A 16,960-nucleotide genomic window follows, 5' to 3' on the forward strand; every position below is an offset into this window, starting at 1 on the left:
ATACTCAATTCAGCTAACATATGGAATGGAAAATTCAATTCAGCAACATTTTTGTATAGTTAAATGGAATTAATCGGCATATTTGTAAAGAAAAAGTAAATTCAGCATTTATGATCCGATTTGGATGAAATTTGGCACAAGTCACTTATTTGGCTCAAGGACGAACCCTATTGAAATTGGTGAAAATCGGTTCAGATTTAGATATAGCTCCCATATATATTTTCGTCGGATATAGGCATCAAAGTCCCTATATATCCTCCGATCTGCACGAAATTTGGCACAGCGTAATGAATAAGGTCTAGAATGATGTGTGTTAAGTTTCGTGAAAATCGGTTCAGATTTAGATATACCTCCCATATATATTTTCGTCCGATTTAATGTAAATGGTGCACCAAAGTCCCTATATATCCTTCGATGTGCACGAAATTTGGCACAACGTATTGAATTGAGGCTAAAATGATGTCTGTCAAGTTTCGTGAAAATCGGTTCAGATTTAGATATAGCTCCCATATATATTTTCGTCCGATTTTAGGTAAATATTGCATCAAAGTCCCTATATACCCTTCCATTTGCACGAGATTTGTCATATCGTACTGAACTAAGTCTAGAATGGTGATTGGTAAGTTTCGGGAAAATCGGTTCAGATTTAGATATAGCTCCCATATATAGTTTCGTCCGATTTTTGGTAAATATTGTAACAAAGTCCCTATATATCCTTCGATTTCCACGAAATTTGGCGTAGCATACTGAAATGAGTCTACAATGATGAGTGGAAAGTTTCGTGAAAATCGGTTCAAATTATGTTATAGCTCCCATATATAGTTTCGCCCGATTTTAGGTAAATAGTGCACCAATGTTGCTATATACCCTTCGATTTGCACGAAACTTGGCATAGCGTAATGAATTGAGTCTAGAATGTTGTGTATTAAGTTTCGTGAAAATCGGTTCAGATTTAGATATAGCTCCCATATATTTTTGTCCGATCTAAGGTAAATGGTGTACCAAAGTCCCTATATATCCCTCGATTTGCACGAAATTTGACATAGAGTACTGAATTAGATTCAGAATGATGTGTGACAAGTTTCGTGAAAATCGGTTCAGATTTAGATATAGCTCCCATATATATCTTCGTCCGATTTAAGGTAAATGGGCACCAAAATCCCTATATATCCTTCGATGTGCACGAAATTTGGCATAGAGTACTGAATTAGTTCCAGAATGATGTGTGTTAAGTTTCCTGAAAATCGGTTCAGATTTAGATATAGCTTCTATATCTGACCAAATGAAAAATTTAATATCGGTTGCAGAATGACATGTTTATGCATTCAATTTCAGATGTATTCTAACATCTGTTAGGATACATCTGTTGAATATACCCAAAGTGGTGAAGGGTATATATAGTCGGCCCTTCCGACTTTACTACTTTCCTTACTGTTTTTTTAATATGTTAACCATTTTTATGCTCTTCCATGATGTTACCAAACTATTTACGTCATCTAAATGAATCATAGCACTCAACATTCCATCGATCTTCTACTTCGAAGAAATAAATTCTCCTTGATATGGAAATTATTTTTTTGCTCCTCTTTTTTGTTCTTTAGTTGCATTTCAATTACCTACCCTACCATTTGTCATTCCGAGTGTCATCATTATTCATTCTATGACTATCACGATTCGAGTTATGCTCAGTGCGGTATTTCTATTTATAACTATATGATTATCCTTTTTGCAGTCGCTGGGCAGGAAAGTGCGTCAGAAATTCCTCTACATTCCGAAAAGGTAATCGACAGCGATTTGCGTTATATCACCATAAAATTCGTCGGAATAGTCAGAATCATTTAAAAATTAATTAAATGGAATAAAAAAATCGTACAGCAATAATCGCACAATAAACGCATGCGTTACGCATAATTATTACGCTGTGCGCCTTATGCAAAACTGCATTTCATGCGTAACCGAAAGTTTTTTCTCTTTGCCTCACTTTTTTGTTGCCTTCACGAAGTGAACACAAAAATGTCATTTCATATCGTCACGTGCTGCATGTTTAAACGTGTCTTAATTTGTTAATTAAAAAGTCATTATTATTGGTTGTTAAATACTTCGTCCCGCCCCCCTACACATAACACCGATGTGTGACGACGACTGACGTGTATTCGCGTCATGCATGGTGGCTGATGAGGATGATGACTCTGGTTGATATGGGCAAAAAACACAAGTCTCTGTCACTCTGTCCCTCGCTCTGTCGAGCTGTCAATAATGCAGTTCTTCTTTTACATGGCCAGATGTGTAAAGTTGCATAATTATGCAGAAATATTTCGCGTGGTAACGAGTTGCAAATCGGTACATGGTCGCAGGCTGGCGTATAAGTAACGACAGTAGCAATACGCACCAAAGGCCCTTATGTAAAACAGGTTCTTCATTTAAAAATATTTTTGTGTAACTAACATAAGCGTGGATTTTTTTAAAAATATATTTTGATCTAAGAGTCTAAGTTGAGCTAGAGTTGTTCTAGTGGATCTGGGGAGGCGCTTTTCGGAGTCACTGATTGCTGGAGAATGTTTATTAAGGACTTTATTTAGGCAATATCCGTTGACGGCATGATTCATCGCTCGAGTGTGCAGCTGTTTCAGACCTGCAGCTATTGACAATCTGTTTAGGTCGGATGGTATGACGTCTTGGATGTTTGGGCGGAAGTGTTTGATGTCCTTCCGTATGTGTCGTGGTGGAGCATCCTGCACCATTATGTGGTGGTTGGGGTGACTTGGCAGATGGCAGGCCAAAAGGAACTGTCTAGCAAGCAAGGCATTATGTTGCTGTACTGACAAGGATACTTGTCTCCTTATGAAGATGATCCACGCTCGACATCTTGACACATCCGCTAGCAATCCTTAGAGCACTATTTTAGGTCGTTTGAAGGTTGCGCCATTGGGTGTCGCTGAGGAATGAAGTCCAAACGGGGGCGGCATAGCTCAGTACAGAGCGACAAATGGCTTTGTACGACATGATGAGCGTCCCTTTATCCTTTCCCCAGGAGGTGCCTGTTAGAGCTTTCAGGACATTGTTTTTGCTGAGGACTTTCCTTTTGACATAGGCGGCATGCTTGGTGTAGTTAAGTAGGTTATCAAAAACTACTCCCAGTATTTGGGCTGTCTGAATTCTTCGGTCATCGACTATGACTATCAAGCCCTGCCATCACTATCATTGTCCAGGAATTTCAAAACTGTTGTCATTCGTTTTGTTTATGGCGGATATAAGGTATATAAAATATTTAATGAATGCTGAAATGGTTTCAAGTTCCACAGTTGGTTCGAGTCTACTTAACGTCTTGCGCGTTGACTACCATCAGCTTGGTCTTCTCGCCGTTTACTGCCAGACCCACTTTGGCAGACTCCTTCTCAAATTGATCAACGGTGGCTGTTACCGCTCTCAGTGTCCGACACATTATGTCGATGTCATCGGCGTCAGCGAGTAACATTTTCTGTTTGGTGTACAGAGTGCCATTTCTGTTCACCTTTGCGTCTCGTATGACCTTTTCCAGAAGGATGATAAAGAGATCACACGACAAACTGTAACCTTGTCTGAATCCTCGTTCGGTATTAAAGGGCTCCGAGAGGTCCATTTCCGACTTTAACTGCTGATCTTGTGCCACTTAAAGTTATTCTGCAGGCCGTATTAATTTTGCATGAATTCCAAATGGAGACATGGCTTTAAACACTCATGGTTGGATAGGACTGTCTTCGAAAACTTTAGCTACAATATGTGAGAGATGTGTCGTTGTGTTTTAGATGAGCTGTTTTTTCCAGGATTTTGGCAAGTGAAAATCTGGTCAATGGTGGATTTGCCAGGTCTGAAGCCGCATTGGTACGGTCCAATAATGTCATTGACCATTGGCTTCAGTCGTTCACACATCACACTAGATAGCACTTTATATGCGATGGGAAGGAGACTTATTCCTCTATAGTTGGCACATATCGTCTTGTCTCCTGTTTTGTGCATGGGACACAGTATGCTGAGGTTCCATCATTCCTCTAGCCAAATTGTACTAATCAGCTGGTGTATGCTCCTTATCAGCATCTGACCACTAGTCTTGAATAGTTCGGCTGGTAATCTATCGGCTCCTGCTGCTTTATTATTCTTCAGCCGATTGATTGCTTTTATGACCTGATCTTGGCTAGGTGGTATTCACTCTATACCATCATCTCTTCACCGTTACTATTTGATACCAGAAGTTTTTCAAAATGCTGCTTTCAGATCCTCAGCACACTGTCTGTATCTGTCACAAGGTTTCCTTCTTCTTTACGGGAGGATGTGCCTGCACCAAAGCCTTCGGTTTGGTGTTTTACCCGTTGGTAGAATTTTCTAACTTCATTCTGACTCCTGTACATCTCGATTTGCTCACACTCACGTCTTTCTTCTTCTTTTTTCTGAAAACACGTTTCTCGTCTCTCCTTTTCTTCCGATAATTCACCATTGCATTACGTGTTGCTACTGTCCGCAGGGTTGCCCTGTACGCTGAATTTTTTTAATTCAGTAGCATTACGACACTCCTGATCGTACCATGGGCATCTTGATGGTGGTTTTTGGTAACCAAGTGTTGCTTTTGCTGCAGTTTGTAGGGTGTGGGCAATTCTCTGACACTGTGCTTCGATATTATTATCGGGACAAGGGGTGCTTTCGTCAAGCTGTTGGGTAAGTTGAGCGGAGTAGGCCTCGGCTACCTGTTGTGTTTGCAGCTTTTCGACGTCGAGATTCCGTGTTGTGTACCTTGGCTGCCACAAGGTAATGGTCCAAATCGAAATTAGCTCCTCGGATCGATCGGACGTCGAAAAGACTGGATGAATGCCTTCCGTCTATCACAACATGATCAATTTGATTTCTCGTTGTTCGAATGGGGAGAAATCCTAGTGGTCTTGTGTATATCGAAATGCTTGACTCTGGTGCTGCTAACTACCATGTTTTTTGCTGCTGCGAAGTCAATCAACCTCATGCCGTTGTCTGATGTTTCTTCATGGAGGCTGAATTTTCCGACGGTGGGGCCAAAAATATTTTCCCTTCCGATTTTTGCATTAAAATCTCCTAGCAGAATTTTAATGTCATGGTCAGGGCAGCGGTCAAATGCTGTTTCTAGGCGCTCGTAAAAAATGTCGTTGGTCTGTTCATATTTATCTTCGGTCGGAGCATGGGCGCAAATGCGACTGATGTAGAAGAACTTCGTTTTTATACGGATTATAGTAATTCGCTCATCTACTGGAGTGAATCTGTAGACGAGGCCAGGCTTGTGGAATAATTGTTCGCATGGTGGCTACCAATATCTCGTATTCATGGCCAGCTTGTATACAGGGCGTAATCATTGATTTACTTACGAGAGCCTGCATGTTAGTCCTAATGGTTGTAGCTTTGGCTATGAAGCTGGGCAGAGGCTTTAGTCTGTACAACGTGCACACATTCGAACTGTGGTTCTACTGGTAATAGCTTTGGCTATGAACCTTTATAAGTTTGCGTAGGGGTCGTCAACATTATATGGTGTTTGGTTTTCTTTTTCTGGATGTGGTTTATTCAAATCGCGTAGGTCGGTTTTTCGGTGTGGAGTTGCATTACAACCGGGTGCCTGACCCATAGAAAGGCAGGAGTTTTTTCTACGCTTCTCATCCAAGGAGGTGATCGCGTCCATATACGTGTGATCGATTGGTACCTGCATTTCGGTGTGGGGGCGTTGGTTGACGCTTTGTATTAACTGGTGTTTACAGCACCGTGGGGTATTGGTTGGCTTATGACTACTGTCTGAAGTTATACGCACCCAAGGCCCTCAAGCATCTCTGTGGTATTGGTTGGCGTATGACTACTGTCAGAAGTTATACGCACCCAAGGCCCTCAATTAAAAATTGCTAGAATTTATAGGTTTTGAAGAAGTTTTTGTGTGTCTAATGATGCAGATTTAATATTGTCAAGGCCCTTTACTATATAGAACCCCAATACCTCACCTGTTAATATGTCTTTTCAATAAAATATGTCATGTTTCTGGTTTATCTTAAAGATAATAAATAAATTTTGTGTTTTTATTTTTGTAAAACATGAACATATGTCAGATAGTCCTTGTCATGCCATCATATCAAAATGAACCTCCATGGAATCGTTAATGACTTGGACGACAATGGCAACAACAACTATCAAAGCCGACAATAATCTAGGAATGTAAAAAGGAATTAGTTGTGCAAGAACCTAGGAAGTCATTGACACAATGTGCGGAATAAATTCACACTTATTCCTCGATGAGAGAAGTTTCAAATGGATTTGTTTTTGGTCTTGGTTTTTATTATGCCATGTGATTCATAGTTGGAGCATGGACATGATCAGGATAGTTCTGTGTGAGTTGTTCTTTTCATATAAAATTATAAATTCATAACATTTCTCCACAAAGTTGGAGATTGTCTCCAAAGTGTAACCGCAAAGAGAGAGAGATTAGATGGCCAGTAAAAAATATTTTTTCTAGCATAGTAATAAACATACAAATTATGCATAATAAAACAAAATTTTGTAACTCCATAATCGGAGTGTCCCGCAAAAAATTGTTCGAAAGTAAACAAACAAATAAAAACACCCACAAATGAAAATAAACCTCAACGAAGTCCAGTGTAAGCGTGCTGGTGTAAAAAGCAACCATCGCAGAATTTTAATTACAAATTACAGCATAAGTAAGTGGTGGACATGGGCTCGGAATGGCTACGGATGATTCACAGCCCCCCCATCAAGCAACCAAATGTGATGTAACAAATGATGAGTCGAAATTCTAGAAGGCGTTATAATTCAAGGCAATAAAAAATATTGTGGCCATAAAAATAATAGTAAATAGCGGATCTTGTGGATAGGCATATTTTTGTGTATTACTACAGTTAGGGCTATTGAACTTAGGTAACCAAAAAATGTGTTACCCATGGTTCCATATAAGTAGGTCTGAAAAGAAATTATAAAATTTGGTCGCCAAATTATTACGATTCTATTTATGGTTAATCAAAGCAAGTTCTGGAACTTTGGGAGTTCCCAAACCGAAAGAAATTCCCCTATGTCTGGCTGAAGAATATTCTAGAATAATAAAATGGGGTTTCCTTGAAAAAAATCGTGTCATACCATACACAAAGTTCTTCATATTCGATTAATTAATGCCAAATTTGTGAAATGACATATATGGCGTATACATAGTGTCAACACGTATACGCTACGAATGCCGTTGCTATAATTTTATGTGAGGTGGGGATTAAAAAAATATTTTTTGAAATTTACACAAGGCGTGGATTTTTTAAAAAAGATTTTTATAAATAAACACAAGGCGGCCTAGCTATGGATCTTTTCGCGAAGCGTAGCAACATCATTCTAGTCTTAATTTAATACCCTATACCAAAATTCGTGCAAATCGAAAGCTAAATAGGTACTTTGGTGCACCATTAACCTTAAATCGGAAATATATATGGGAGCTACATCTAAATCTGAACCGATTTTCACGAAACTTAGCACACATTATTATAGATGCAATTCAGTACCCTATACCAAACTTCGTGCAAATCGAAAGATATATAGGGACTTTGGTGAACCATTGACCTTAAATCGGACGAAAATATATATGGGAGCTACATCTAAATCTGGACCGATTTTCACCAAACTTAGCACACATTATTATAGACGCAATTCAGTACGCTATGCCAAATTTCGTGCAAATCGAATGATATATAGGGACTTTGGTGCACCAATTACCTAAAATCCGACGAAAATATATATGGGAGCTATATCTGAATTTGAACCGATTTTCATGAAACTTAGCACACATCATTTTAGACTTAATTCAGTACGCTATGACAAATTTCGTGCAAATCGAAAGATATATAGGGACTTTGGTGCACCATTTACATAAAATCGGACGAAAATATATATGGGAGCTATATCTAAATTTGAACCGATTTTCATGAAACCTAGCACACGTCATTCTAGACTTAATTCAGTACGCTATGACAAATTTCGTGCAAATCGAATTATTTTCAGAGACTTTGGTGCACCATTTACCTCAAATCGGGCGAAACTATATATGGGAGCTATATCTAAATTTGAACCGATTTTCATGAAACTGAGCACACATCATTCTAGACCTTATTCATAAAGTTGTGCCAAATTTCGTGCAAATCGAAAGATATATAGGGACTTTGGCACACAATTTACCTTAAATCGGACGAAAATATATATGGGAGCTATATCTAAATCTGAACCGATTTTCATGAAACTTGGCACACATCATTCTAGGCCTAATTCAGTACGCTGTGCAAAATTTCGTGCAAATCGAAAGTTATTTAGGGACTTTGGTGCACCATTTACCTAAAATCGGACGAAAATATATATGGGAGCTATATCTAAATCTGAACCGATTTTCATGAAACTTAGCACAAGTCATTCTAGACTTAATTCAGTACGCTATGACAAATTTCGTGCAAATCGAATGATTTTTAGAGACTTTGGTGTACCATTTACCTTAAATCGGACGAAAATATATGTGGGAGCTATATCTAAATTTGAACCGATTTTCATGAAACTTAGCACACATTATTATAGACGCAATTCAGTATCCTATGCCAAATTTCGTGCAAATCGAAAGATATATAGGGACTTTGGTGCACCATTTACCTAAAATCGGACGAAACTATATATTGGAGCTATATCTAAATCTGAACCGATTTTCATGAAACTTAGCACACATCATTCTAGGCTTAATTCAGTATCCTATGCCAAATTTCGTGCAAATCGAAAGATATATAGGGACTTTGGTACACCATTTACAAAAAATCGGATGAATATATATATATATGGGAGCTATATCTAAATCTGAACCGATTTTCATGAAACTTAGCACACATCATTTTAGGCTTAATTCAGTATCCTATGCCAAATTTCGTGCAAATAGAAAGATATATAGGGACTTTGGTGCACCATTTACCTAAAATCGGACGAAACTATATATTGGAGCTATATCTAAATCTGAACCGATTTTCATGAAACTTAGCACACATCATTCTAGGCTTAATTCAGTATCCTATGCCAAATTTCGTGCAAATCGAAATATATGTAGGGACTTTGGTACACCATTTACCTTAAATAGGGCGAACATATATATGAGACCTATGTCTAAATCTGAACCGATTTTCAAGAAATTTTGCACACATCATTCTATACCTAATTAATTACGCTATGCCAAATTTCGTGCAAATCGAAAAAAATATATAGGGACTTTGGTTCACCATTTACCTAAAATCGGACAAAAATATATTTGGGAGCTATATCTAAATCTGAACCGCTTTTCATGAAACTTAGCACACGTCATTCTAGACTTAATTCAGTACCCTATACCAAAATTCGTGCAAATCGAAAGATATATAGGGACTTTGGTGCACCATTTACCTAAAATCGGACAAAAATATATTTGGGAGCTATATCTAAATCTGAACCGCTTTTCATGAAACTTAGCACACATTATTATAGATGCAATTTAGTATGCTATGCCAAATTTCGTGCCAATCGAAAGATATATAGGGACTTTGGTACACCATTTACCTTAAATCGGACGAAACTATATATGGGAGCTATATCTAAATCTGAACCGATTTTCATGAAACTTGGCACACATCATTCTAGGCCTAATTCAGTACGCTGTGCCAAATTTCGTGCAAATCGAAAGATATATAGGGACTTTGGTACACCATTTACCTTAAATCGGATGAAAATATATATGGGAGCTATATCTGAATCTGAACTGATTTTTCCCATAAATCGACTCAGAAAGTAATTCTATGCATATTCTCAAAAGGAACCATGTTTCTATCTCGTTTCCTTTTGCCTGTTACAAACATATGCACACAAAGACATACTACCCTGTACCACAGTGTGGTGAAGGGTATAACAAATAGTATAGTAAACCAATTCTATCACAGTACTGGCCATAATAATTTATATGCTAATTCTGAACATCATTTAGCACATGCTAAAAATAATTCAAAATCCCCAATCTGGTTGGGGGATATGTATTTTATTTTGGGAATTCTGAAAAATGAAGAGAGGAATAGAAATTGATTTGATTAACGTAAGCTGTGAACTACGCGGAAGGTTCAAATGAAATGAAATCGATCAAAAATTCATTTCATGTTACAGATTATTGATTTCGGACAGAATCCGCCTTTCAAAAATTCAAAAAAAAAAGAAGTTCATAATAACAACAAAAAGCACGTGTTCGCAACGCAAATACGCAATTTTATTTATTTGTTGTTGTTCGGTTGATTTCTATTCGTGCATTAATTTTGAAACTCTAAACACGATTATTTTTTTTTTGGAATTTTGAAGTTGTACTCGTAAAATTTGTTTGGGTAGTGAAAGACCATTAAATGACCCTGATGGAATATATGAAATATTTGAAATGAAGTTGAATGTTCGATAAAAAATTAAAAAAAAAATTGGGAACATTAAAAAAAATTTTTTAAAAAATCCACGCCTTGTGGTAATTACAAAAAAATGATTTTTTTAAAAATCCACGCCTTGTGGTAATTACAAAAAATCCACGCCTTGTGGTAATTACAAAAAAATAATTTTTAAAAAATCCACGCCTTGTGGTAATTACAAAAAAATAATTTTTAAAAAATCCACGCCTTGTGGTAATTACAAAAAAATAATTTTTAAAAAATCCACGCCTTGTGGTAATTACAAAAAAATAATTTTTAAAAAATCCACGCCTTGTGGTAATTACAAAAAAAAAATAATTTTTAAAAAATCCACGCCTTGTGGTAATTACAAAAAAATAATTTTTAAAAAATCCACGCCTTGTGGTAATTACAAAAAAATAATTTTTAAAAAATCCACGCCTTGTGGTAATTACAAAAAAATAATTTTTTTAAAAATCCACGCCTTGTGGTAATTACAAAAAAATAATTTTTTAAAAATCCACGCCTTGTGGTAATTACAAAAAAATAATTTTTAAAAAATCCACGCCTTGTGGTAATTACAAAAAAATAATTTTTTAAAAATCCACGCCTTATGTTAATCCAGGCCTAAAGGTAACTTCAGAAGTGATTTTTTAAAAAATTCAAGCCTAAGGGTAACTTCAAAAAATATTTTTTTTAAAGACAATTCTCAAAAAAAAAAATATTTTTTTTAATTAGGCTATTTTTGCTCTCACTTTGAAGCCATCAATTTTTTGGACATCTGGATTTTTTTTACCATATTTCTTTTTTTAATTGAACTTTTAATTCGGTCACGCAATGTTGTTAAGCATGTGTAAGATATGAATTCCCCAAGAACCTCCACTGAATTTTTAATGAGTTCTAAATCCGCCAGAATGAAAGTCAGAATATGATTATTAATAATTTTTTTTATGACCAATGATTTTTTTATTGATTATGGCCATTATAACCTATTAAAGGGGTTGTGCAGAGAAATCTCCAAACTTCAAATCACACCCAGAATTTTTTATGGTTCTAATAAAGAATTATTAATTCTGGGAAATACCCGTAATTTTTTTTGAAAATTAATAAAAAATATTTTTTTGCGGAATATTATTTCCAATTGAAAATCAATTTTGTATTCATTACAAATTCAAAAAAAAAAAAAAAAAATACACTCAGTATTTTTTTCTCATTTTAATTGTCGCTCAAAATTTATTTTCTATAAAATTTATAACGGCCATAAATTTTGCAGAATCAAAAATATATTCTGAAGCCTAGAGGCGCGTAAATAAAATCCCATTTGTTGTGATTTAATTTGAACACGGTGTTGAAATAAAAGCGAATTGTTTTTTTTTATTTTTTGGGTACAAAAATAAAAATACTTTGAACATTATTCAAACCAAAACTTTTATTTAATTTATTGGAATTGAAAAAAAACAGAGCTTGTTTTTTCTCCATCAGTAACTCTTTGTTTGTGTTCCGCCGTAATTTCCAAGAGGTGGGCTGTTTTAATTGAAATTCTGAATCTATGTTTGGTGTACGACATTATTACTGAGGGTGTACGTGGAATTTTAATTGCAACCCCCACCCCTCGCACAACATACAATTGTTGAAAATGTTCAAAATTTATGATCAACAAAAACTAATTCCAATAAAATTACATTTCAAAAAATATAAAGTCTTTGGACCTCAAAAAAAAAAAAGAACAAAAACAATTATAAATATTTATGTAACATAAATATTCTTGTAATTTGATATTAAATGTTTTAGAAACATGATTAAGTACGTCCATATAAAGTAGTACGGAGTTTTTAAAGGTGCGGATTTTTTAAAAAAAATATTTTTTTGTTGACTACAATAGGCGTGGATTTTTTAAAAGAAAATGTTTTGAAACCTACTAATAAGTGAAAAAAATTCAATTCATGTTCATCCCGACACCATGAACAAAATCTCAACCTAAGGGTTCTTGAACCACATTAACAGCTCATTAGCCAAACTTTTTTTGTGTCATAGTTGTTGTTCTTTTTCTTACTTAAAAAATTACATATGGGATGATATTTTTTTTTGCATGCTTGATAAGTAAGCCAATATCGCAAGCACTCATGATGTCCTATAAAACTTGGCATAAAAAGTACGCACCCACATGGGTGCAGTGTTGTAAGAGGCTTTGCAAAGTGTAGGAGAACCCCAGAAGTGTATGCTAAAAAACGCTCTTGAAACTTAAGTTGAAATTGGTGTTCATTTTTTCCCATTCGTTCCTTCATTCAGTGCTAATTATAATACCCTAGCACTCTCGAGAGACTGAAGACAAACACACACACACATGCACTCATCCAGACATTTACATATACTCCCGTTTTAATGCCGGACTGGGACCTAGGGACCTAGAATGTATGTAAGTGTTCTTGTTGCTGCTGCTGCTCCTCCGGAAAGGGTGTCAAAACTGATTTTCATTTCCTTCATAAAGTGTCCTTCGTGAGGCTTAAGTTTTCAATTGCTCAACAAGAGAAAAATACTTGAAATGTCGGTACACATATGGATGGCTGGCTGGCGGAGGTCTGTAAACGAGATTCAGGAGTTTTATTTAATAAGTTAGAATATGAACCAGGCATAGAATTTGAGAAAGAGATTTTTATTGTTAAAAAAGTGTAGGCATTAAAAAATATTTTTCAAAAATCCATGCCATGCTGTTTTCTTCAAACTTAGGCGATCTCGATAGTGTCTTGTTAACTGAATTTATACACTTCGGTTCATTGGAGGCCAACAACAGGTCGTTTATATCTTTGAATATTAACAAAACGTTTACACCTTCCCTCTTCGAGAATATACGTGGATCCTGAGCAGTTGGTTTCAGACCTAATTCTTGCTATTTCGTAACAACCATTTGCCGTCACCACATTCACATGATGTGGTCACCATTCAGCTCCAAAAGCCGCCAGAAGTCCAATTGACGACAATCGTTCATCTAATTGACTTCCCACAATAGTAACTCCCTGAGGCTTTTTCGCATTTAACGGTTCATCTATCTTTGTTCGGGTGCCTTCGTATACATATTCACATTCATCGGAATTTCTCTCATTATCACCAGATTGATTACCTTCAACCTCATCTTTCACCGTTTGGAATAATTTTCTGGGTCTTCCCCGTCTTCTAAATTTCGAACGTCCTCTACCTCTTTTCTGGATTTTCTTCGTTATTAATATAATACAAGTCTCCGATTCTGCATTTAATATCACCTTCTTTCCTTTATCAATAATAACTGCGTCGTACTTACGAAATTTGACCTCGTAACCTTTATCTATTATTTTCGATACTGACAGAAAATTCATTCTCAAGTCTGGTACATAAAGAACGAATCCGGATTTTTACTGAGATTTAAACATTTCCGAGTCCACACATTTTTGTACGATTCTTGTTTTCCAAGTTCAGAGTCTGATCCATTACTTTTATATTCGTAAAAATCTTTTTATCAGCACTCATATGCGACGTACATCCACTGTCCGAACACCATTTGGATTCCATTTCTGAACACAAATAATTTGCTTCTCTGGTCATTAATGTCAGTTCTGATTTTGTATTAACATCCGCTTCTTGGAAACCACCAGTATTTGCGCTCTTTCTTCTTAGGCAATTCCTTGCGAAATGTCCGATTTTACCGCACCTAAAACACCCACTATCTTGCTTAGATTTATTTTCCTTCTTCTTCTTCAAATCATGCCTTTTGACTTAAAGAACACTAGAAGATTTGTCATTTTCTTTCGATATCCTCGATTCTGACTCTTAAACAATTTTCACACGCAAAATTTCTGGTTTGGACAATTCGTCCCTAGTTTCCAGGGCACAACGAAACGTTCCGAACGATTCTGGTAAACTATATATAAGTAAAATCGCCAATAGTTCATCTTCAATTAAAACGCCATTTTATTTTAGCTTGGCCACGGCATTGAAAAACTCGTTTAGATGTTCTCGTACATTATCGCCGTCACGCATTCGTGACAATGCGACGCTTTTCAACAATGTAGCCTTCCTCGCAGGCCCTTTCGATTGATACGTTGATTCCAATCTCAACCAGATTCCCCTTGCCCTCTTACATTCTGCTATCCAGCCAATTCCAATGGACTCATCGCCAACATTATGTCGACCGCATCAAAAACTAGTTTTTTAAACTCACGACTAGGGCTAGGCATAAAAGAATATTTTTTAAAAACTCACGCCTTGGTAAGGTACGTAAGCATCAAAAAATAGTTTTTAAAAAAAAATCCACGCCTAAGGGTAGGCTTCAAAATATAATATTTTTAAAAATATATGTGTCTCTCTCAAATTGTTTGTTGGGTTATCGTTACCCTATTTGCCTGTGTCACATAAACCAATGTCTTCATTATAATATTATATATACTGCCAACCAGTAATAGGTTCACATATGGCAAGCATGACTTTGGAAAATTAGTTAGTCATGTCCTCTCCCATCGAGTTCCTCTTAAACCAGTTTCCTATATGGAAAACCAAATTCTCTACCCTTTAACGAATTTCAATGTTATGGTAAAAATTGATTAGAAAATGTTTACGCAGCACTTCAAAAAATATCCCTTTTGAAAATAACTAATATTGGCTGGACTCAAACCAAAAGGGGTGGATGTGGAGGTAGCCTCTTGAGGCATATAATATTGAGGGCAGGAGGTTCGGTTATCACTTACAATAAAATTAAAATACCAGAAAAAATAAATGTGAGTGTGTATGTGTGGCCAGCCACAATGACAATTAAATAAGAAAATTACAAATTCTGTCTAAACCTCACCCAAACTCTTTCCGCTGCCCATAGAACTTCCAGCTAAGTCCAAACAAAACTGGAGAGTAGTTTAGTTAACCTAAAAGAGATTTATGCTGTAGAACCAAAAATTACATTTTAATGAAGTTGATTATAATGAGTTTAGCAAGAAAATAAAAAACACGCACACTCACATAACAGTGGTGCACAAAAGTGGAAAAACTAATTTATAAAAAATAAATATAAGGCAGGGATGACTATAGTTTCGATCACGCCACTTATCCTCATCAGCTCCCTTAGTTTTTTGTTGGGATATTTTTCTCCGAAGCTATTGCTTCTATACAAAAAACCTTTCATACCCAAATGTCTCTTGTAACAAAGCGAAGTACTTAGCTGACCAACGATATAAACTGCATGAGAATTTCGCTGGTGCCTCACTTCGAGGTTAACAAGGCATTTAGAATTAATTTGTAATTAAAATCACTCTGTAAATAGCAACCACACGAGCAACAAGTCTTTCATTTGAAGAAAGTTCAACAGGTTATGGGCCCAGACATAGCTAAGAACCAGGATCGCTGTGAGGGAAGAATAAGTAGTGTACTCAGACATAGCCAAAAAGCAGCCACAACATAGAACCCAGGTCAACGCCGAATAAAGAACAATTAAATTGTGATTCCCAGATCAACGCCAAAGAAAGGAAAAATAAAAAGTGAATGTCCAGATCAACGCCGAAGAAAACTTAAATAGTGAATGCCCAGGACTACGCTGAAGTAGAGGAAATTAAAAGTGGATGACCAGTAAAGTAAAAACTAAATATTAAATTAAAATTGCGTGGACGGCAGAAAATTGGAAGACATATTTTTAAAAACTGTGTGTCAGTTATATATTCATCGTGTGTCGATAAATAAAAAAGAGAACAAAAATGTCTGCAATGTTCACCATTGAGAAGTTGTCAGAGGACAATTATGAGTCGTGGAATATTCAAATGAAGACCTCTGAGAAGTGATCGCCGAGAAAGTGAATGCCGAGATTGATGATGAGTGGAAGAAAAAGGATGAAAAGGCAATTATCCTCAGCATCACAGTAGTTCAGTTATCGCACATTAAGAACTGCAAGACGGCGAAGGAGGCTTGGAACTGTCTGTCCGAAATACATAGACCAAAAGGGCCAATTAGAAAGGTATCCCTATTTAAGAAGCTAATTAGCATGAAGATGGAGGAGAATGATGCAGTGCAACAGTATATGTGCGAATTTACACAAGTAGTGGATAGACCAGAATGAAGAAGTATTGGTTATTGGTCGCCAGTCTTCCCATTTCGTATGGTAAAAATGAACTAGTTCCTTTGCTCCGTATAGTTCCTTTACTCTATACAATTCCTTTTCTCTATATAGTTCCGACTCCTACATAGTTCATTTGAATAGTTCTTTCAACGTTCTTTTTGTTTTTTCCATATAGTTCCTTTGCTCCATATATTTCCTTTGATCCATATAGTACCTTTGCTCCATATAGTTCCTTTACTTCATACAGTTCCTTTGCTCCATATAGTTCCGACTCCTACATAGTTCCCTTGAATCTCTCTCTTTCATCGTTCTTTTTTTTTTGTTTTTTTTCATATAGTTCCTTTTGCTCTTTATACTTCCTTTGCTCCATATAGTTCCTTTACTCCATACAGTTCCTTTGCTCTTTATAGTTCTTTTGCTCCAAATAGTCCCTTTGCTACAAATAATT

This window comes from Musca vetustissima, unplaced genomic scaffold, assembly GCF_032173495.1.
Source record: "Musca vetustissima isolate MV318-11 ecotype Yass unplaced genomic scaffold, APGP_CSIRO_Mvet_v1 utg23152, whole genome shotgun sequence".
NCBI classification, from domain to species: Eukaryota; Metazoa; Arthropoda; class Insecta; order Diptera; family Muscidae; genus Musca; species Musca vetustissima.